The sequence below is a fragment of the Xyrauchen texanus genome, chromosome 24, assembly GCF_025860055.1.
Source record: "Xyrauchen texanus isolate HMW12.3.18 chromosome 24, RBS_HiC_50CHRs, whole genome shotgun sequence".
Taxonomy (NCBI): Eukaryota; Metazoa; Chordata; class Actinopteri; order Cypriniformes; family Catostomidae; genus Xyrauchen; species Xyrauchen texanus.
In genome coordinates this window covers 19,753,154-19,760,892 of record NC_068299.1, presented here as the reverse complement: position 1 = coordinate 19,760,892, position 7,739 = coordinate 19,753,154, and the positions used below count along the sequence as shown (strand labels likewise).

General features: G+C 41.1%; 1 pseudogene; it reads right to left on the bottom strand.

The window, feature by feature from the left end:
- Positions 1-775: 775 nt before the first annotated feature.
- On the bottom strand, positions 776-5,584 carry LOC127617469 (dual specificity protein phosphatase 13-like; annotated as a pseudogene).
- Between the last annotated feature and the right edge of the window lie 2,155 nt (positions 5,585-7,739).

Genomic DNA, 7,739 nt, shown 5'->3' with positions numbered 1-7,739 from the left:
CGGAAGCCCGGAGTCCGGGCCAGCCCACTCCTCATTCACCCCCAGAGACACTGAGCGTCCGTGGGCGGGACATAATCGCAGCATTTATCCAATGACCGTTGGATAAATAAATACATTTTTATTCCATAACACTTGTATTGTGTGATACTGGGTTGTTCTTAATAGCACAGCTTTGTATGCTAAAACTGCATAATTGAGCATTCAGAAATTGGCAGCAAATCTAATTCCACGTCTCATCACACAGGGGATTAGAGACTTCAGGGGAAACGCTGATGAAACCCCATTAGAGAGTACATTTCCAATAAAGATTACTGTACACAGTAACACAGTTGGAGACTGTATATCATTATTGGCCCTGTTTGACACCATTTTTGAAACCTTTATATTTCAATAATAGCATGACTCTAAGAACAGGAAATAATGCTTATGTCCTTATTCACACAGTTTACCTTTTGTGCTCACGTCTGCAGTTTGGATGCAGGTTCTACAGCAGCCAAACCAAGATTAACAGATTACGATAATATTTGCATACATATATATTGTACACAAGTAACAAAATATTTTCCTACTGCAAGATCACATATTTTTATAATGCTTTCCTTTATACAACCCTAATTTATTATACTTCTTAATAACACAAACAGGTAAACCTTTGTTACTTTTGTTCTGATGTATTGTTTTGTTGCAAAAATGAAAACATGCAACAACCAAAGCACTTAAAATATAATTAAATCCACAAATACATAGAAATCAGAATTTTATTTGACATCTCGCTTTGTATGACTCATTTGAATATAAATCCAGTAGTGCAGATGTTACTGACATTTTCAAAAATACTGAATAGTATAGCAAAAAAAAAAAAAAAAATCTTAACAAATACAAATCTTTCATTCTGCTCATAGTCAAACAAGTCTAATGTACAGGTACATTTTGTAAGTATACAGTAAACTTGACAAAACTGTTTATATTCTTCAAATAAAAAAAAATGCTTGAATGAGCTGAAATAAACCCATTATTGTGATATAAAAAAAATGTACACTAAAATCAAATCAGAAAGTGCTGATTAGCCATTTAAACAAGGCTTTTAAGATTGTGTCAACAGAAGAGTGTTGTGGTTGGCCCAGAAGTTCTCCAAACGTAAAAGGAAATCTGCTGACAGTGTTTTCTTAGTCCAACAATTTAGCTGAACCATAAACCACAATTTAATACTGCTTAACTTGGTATTCTGTGTTAAATACTGATGCCACTGTTAAATATTTTTTGTGAAGTGTAGAGCATTTGGCACCTTCACTGAACACAAGTGCTACAGTGATAAGAGCTGTAACTTGAATAGAGTATATCATACAGACTTTCATGAAAAACAAATTCATGCTTCATTTATACTACATTGTGCACATCAAAATCACCCTTGTTACAGTTAATACAGCCATGTCAGATGTTGAGTTACATTCTCTATTTAAGGCTTTTCAAAACAACAATTAAAATGTTAAATTGTCAGATTTTAGGCCATACAATAACCTTGTCAATCAATGTATGGATAAGTACAATGAAACAAAAACTGCTCAAAGGAAGGTCTTTTTTAATATGACACAATATATCTCTTTATAAATAATGTAAACATACCAAGGATGTTACCCCTTTAGCGCAGTAATATAAAATGAATGGATGATTTGTGTGTTCATGTCAGAGAATGGGACACAACATTCGTTTTCTCTGTAACTGACAGTCCAAATCCAGGAGAAGGTTCAAAAAGTTCCTGTTAGGATAGATTGCTCGTCGTAGTACAACCATTTGGATGCCAGTGCAGAGACTGAGGCGCTGACGCAGCATGAGATATGCTAGAACCAGAGTGGCAGAACGGCTCATACCCATGATGCAATGAACAAGTACCTTTCCTAAGGATGAACCACAGACTGTAGTTGGCATGAGTTGCTAACATAATGAATGTTTTATTTTCCTTAAATATGGAGAGCTGTATTATATGGCATCCTCAAAATTATGAATAACATGTAACAATCAATCAATCTAAGGATCTAGAACAACACTCTATCCAAAGGACAATGTCAGTCAACAATGTTGAAGCAATGGATGGTTTTAGAAGGATGAGTTTTTATGTCCTATGGGTTCTTTGGGATGGGGATTGGGGAATGCTCAATTGACAGCATTTACGGCATAATGTTGATTATCACAGAATACAATTCCGACTCTTCCCTCCTTTTCTTTAAAAAAAGCAAAAAACTGGTTACAGTGAGGCATTTACAATGGAAGTGAATGGTGACAATTTTTTGAGTGTTTAAATGCTGAAATGTGGCACTTATAGTCTTATAAAACTTACATTAATTACTCTGTTAAAACTTGAGTATTATAAGAGCTTTTTTTACGGTCCTTTAAAGGTTAAAAGTGTTGTAAAATTGGATAAAACTTTACGCAGAAATGATTAGTTAGCGATTTTATCACACTAAAATCATGTTAATATACATTGTTTACATCTACATTTATGGATTTGGCAGACGCTTTTATCCAAAGCGACTTACAGTGCACTTACAGGGACAATCCCCCTGGAGCAACCTGGAGTTATGTGCCTTGCTCAAGGACACAATGGTGGTGGCTGTGGGGATCGAACCAGCGACCTTCTGATTAACAGTTATGTGCTTTAGCCCACTACGCCACCACCACTCCACGTCTTGTGGCTTTACATTTGAAACAGTGAGTATTTTAATGTTTCCAAAATTGGCCCCATCCACTTCTAATGTGAGTGCCTCACTGTAGCCCAGATTTCTTCTTCTTTTTTATAGAAAAGGAGGGACAAGTCAAACTTATTTTTGAGGTAATCAACATTATGCAACAAATGCTGTCAATTGAGTTAAACTTGTATTGAACTCAAAATATTCACTTATTTTAATGATTGCAAAAATACAGAGGCTTCTGCTTTATATCTCTTTATTTATATTATTCAGTGTTGTCATTGAAAAAATGGACAGCAAAATCCTCCTTGTTTGGCCAAATCAGCACTAACACTGACAGTGGTCACTTACCATTATTCATCCTCAGCGCTTTGTGGATGAAATCAGAAGCTGTTTTAAAGTGCACACTAATGTCAAATGATGAAGAGTCGTCTGCTGGAATACCATAATATACAATTGCACTGCCGTAATAGCTCTGGTCCCCAATACTGCATTGCTTTGAGTGGGCAGCATTTAAGACATGAGTGATGCCTATTTTCTTCAAAGCACTTCTATTTTGAGCGATGGCCCTGTAGAAAAATTTAATGTTTAGTGTTACATAACTATTATGACAGTTATTAAAAGTGATTTTTCTTCAGAACGGATTTAATCGGAGATACACAGTACAAAACTATGCTCCTCAAACAAATAAACAAAGTTGACACTTCGAGATCAACAAAAATCTAGACAAATAATTAAAATAGAATATGATACATTTTAAAGAATAGCTTATCCTAAAAGAATAATGTAAGAATTAACTGAAACCATTTTGACATAGCCTGCACACAACAAACACTATGTAACTCTATAGCAAAACAATATACAGGCTGTATCACCATAACATGATCAGTTATGCAGGACTTACACGCTGCCGATGTACAGGTTCGGCCAGACCTCGTCCACTGGAGTCAAGTTTACATGTGTCCAGAATATTTTCTAACTCTTTAATGGCCAGGAGTCCGTGTTCATTTTTCTCAGCCATTCTTCTTTAAATGATCAAAAGAGATTATGCCTGAATGGATGTTTTCCTGCTGTGTTTCTAGAGAGCTCCGCATACGTAACCAGTTTGGCACGTCGTGATCCACATAAACAGGTGCTCTTTATGACGCTGCTCGGTCACCCGATACCACCGACCATCTTGGCGCTCCGATGTTGATGATGGAAGTTTATACGTTTTGCAAACTGAATGGCACTCCTGCGAGTAACTATTTTCTATTCGACACTATATGTCTTCCACCAGTGGGCGCATGGTGGCTCAGAAACCCGAATCTCCCATTGTGGCGTATCTAGATATCAAGGCGTTTGTTTTTATTATTGGATAAATTCGCGCACTAATACATGTAATTATTTATATATGTTCATTCCAAATATTGTTAGCTGACATACAAACCTAAATAAAATATTTAAATAAAATATCAATCAAGAATTCGGAAATCAAGAAGGACTGTTATTGGTCCATCCCGACTAGACGGGAAAAGGTAACATGTGGTAACGCCTTCAACGGACAAAAGCAGACGGTTATTTAACCATGAATAACGAAACTGAAATCTTTAATTACCTCTTAATTAATTAAAATGTGATAATTATTATTTACAAAATCACTAATGTCCGCCTTTTGGGGGAATTTGTTTCAAGCCATTTTGCTATTTGTCTATTAGCATTATGCGCCAGTGAAACTAACGTGCAATGTGGTCTCAGAATGTCCGTTCTAGTGGTTCTATATAGATTTATATGGTGTTGTTGTCAAAGTGTAATTTGCTAGCAAAGTGGATTTACAGGTTACAGAGTTGTCAAAAGCTTTCATGAGTATTTAAAATAAGTGGTGGGTGTAACATCCTGACTGTATGTCCTAAAAGGGACACCGTAGCCCTGTGGCAAGTCTTGCGATGCTCGCGAGACTACGGGGGTTGAATGCTAGAAGGAGAATAAATAAGCACACAGTTCTAACGGTCCGCGTCCGTTCCAGTTATTACATGTAAAGTATGAAATACCCGATGAACAAACATTACATGGTGTCAGAGTAGAGGCTAGCACTCACGTCCGACAGAAACATGGATAGTTTCGGCGTCCCAGCGCCCAAGATGGATTGGGAGTCAGCTAACTTACCAGAAGCGTGGCGACGTTTCAGGCAGCACGCGGAGCTAATATTCTCTGGACCCCTACGAGAAAAACGCGAACAGGACAAATGCAGCTATCTCCTCTTATGGATCGGGGAAAAAGTGCGCGACATTTTCAACACATGGACGCTAACAGACGAAGACGCGACGAAACTACAAATATACTACGATAAGTACACCGCGTATCTCACACCAAAGTCTAACCCGATATATGCAAGATATCGTTTCCATGAGAAAATGCAAAGTGATGGGGAAACTTTCGAACAATTTGTCACGGAATTGAAGCTGTTAGTAAAGGACTGTGGATACCCCAATAGTGACGAGATGGTGCGAGACCGCATTGTTTTCGCTACAAATTCACCGCGAGTGCGGGAGAAACTGCTCAGCCACAGCGCAGAGCTAACGCTAGATCAAGCCATCGACATCGCGCGATCACATGAGCTAGCACAAGTCCAACTCAAAGAGATGGTGGGAAATAAATACCCCAACAACGACGCGGTACACGCCATAGCCCGAAGACCGGAACACAGACAAACGCGCACGAGTTACAAAGCCAGGCCGAGAGTGCCCGCCACAGCTCAAAGAGAATGTGATAGATGCGGTGGCCTGCATACCACCAAAGAAGGCGCCTGTCCAGCAAAAGGAAAGCAATGCATGAAGTGCAGAAAATTCAATCACTTTGCAAAAGTCTGTAAGTCAAAACGGCACACAAGCACACACACACAAGGAAAGTGAGTCACACCATGGATGAAGACACCGAAGATGAGCAGGTAGAACTTTTTATTGACGGACTTACAAGTGAAAACACAGGAAAACGTAACGAACAAGCATATGCTGACATTGAAATCGGGACCCAGAAAGTTAAATTCAAAATTGACACTGGCGCACAGACCAATGCGATTCCTGTACACACATTTGAAAGACTGTTTAGGGATACCGCCATAAAACCAACCACCCAAAAGATCTCCGGTTATGGTGGTGATTTCCTGAAAGTGAAGGGCACCTGTCGTCTAAAGTGCAAGTACAAAAACACCTCCATCGTGCTCGAATTCTACATAGTAGACACCAAAGCACCTCCCATCCTAGGGATGAGAGCTAGCCTAGATCTCAAGTTAATCAAACTGATACTGGCTGTGGCTGAGGAAGAAGCGAAACCATGTACAGACACAGACAGCCTCCTTAAAGAATACGCAGACGTCTTCCAGGGCATAGGAGAATTTCCAGGGGAGTGCAACCTCCATATCGACCCACTCGCCACACCAGTAGTATACCCACCACGAAGAGTACCGATCGCTCTGCGAAACAGACTGAAAAAAGAGCTCGACAAGATGGAAGAGAACAATGTAATTTGCAAAGTGACAGAGCCCAAAGAATGGGTTAACGCCCTCGTAGTCGTCGAAAAACCCCAGACTGGCAAGCTGAGAGTCTGCCTGGACCCCAGAGACCTCAACAAGGCAATAAAAAGGCCCCACTACCCCTTGACGAATCTAGAAGACGTCACCATAAAGCTCGCCGGAGCGCAGTACTTCAGCGTCCTCGACGCCAGATCAGGCTATTGGGCCATAAAGCTGTGTACAACGTCCTCCCTGTTAACAACATTTAATACCCCTTTTGGCAGATACAGGTTCCTGAGGCTGCCATTCGGAATTAACTCAGCCCAAGACGAATTCCAAAGGCGCGTTGACGAGACATATGAAGGCCTCACAGGTGTAGCTGCCATCGTCGACGACATACTCGTTTTCGGTAAGACAAAGCTTGAACACGATAACAACCTCAGGGCCATGCTGAAGCGCACAAGAGAAAGAGGGGTAAAGCTAAATCCTGACAAATGCCAAATATGCGTATCAGAGGTCAGCTACTTCGGTCACACGCTCGCGAAGGCGTCAAGCCAGACCGGCGAAGGTGAAAGCGATCACGAAATGCAGCCACCCACAAGCAGAGGGGAGCTGGAAACCATCCTTGGGATGATTAACTACTTGGCCAGATTCGCACCACGCCTCTCCGAGATAAACGCACCACTACGGCAAATGCTAAAGCAGGACAGTTAATTTTTATGGGACAAAAACCACGACAAAGCATTCACGCAGACTAAAAAACTGATAACAGATCACCCTGTGCTCGCATACTTTGACCCACGATAAGAACTCAGACTCCAGGTAGATGCCTCAAAATGTGGCCTCGGCGCTGTCATGCTCCAGGACGGAAAACCCATCGCCTATGCTTCCAAGTCACTCAACAGCACCGAAGCGAACTACGCCCAAATAGAAAAGGAACTGTATGCAGTTTTATTCGGCTGTAAGCGTTTCCACGAATACATGTATGGCCGGAGCGTGATTGTAGAATCTGACCACAAACCCCTGGAAGCAATCCTCCGCAAACCGCTGGCCGCAGCACCACCGCGGCTACAGAGGATGATACTACAGCTTCAGAAATATAACATTCACATCATCCACCGGCCCGGAAAGGACATCCCAGTGGCCGACACCCTGTCCCGGAAATCCATCGAGCACCAAGACAGCAGCCTTATGGAAAGCATGGAAGCACAGGTACATACACTCATAAGTACTGTTCCAGTGAGTGACAGCAAGCTACTGGAGATTAAGGATGCAACGGCACAAGATGCACAGCTCGCTACACTCAGAAAAATCACACAGAACGGATGGCCTGACGAAAGGAGGAAATGCCCGCTCGACATCCAGGAATATTGGAACCACCGAGATGAAATTTCTGAAATGGATGGAATACTCTTCAAAGGTGAGAAAATCATAGTTCCCCAGAGCCTCAGGGAGACATGCTCCAGCGCATACACGCAGGACACATGGGTGTGGAGAAAAGCAAGCATAGAGCACGAGACCTCCTTTTCTGGCCTGGAATGGGAAAACAAATAGAAGCCATAGTA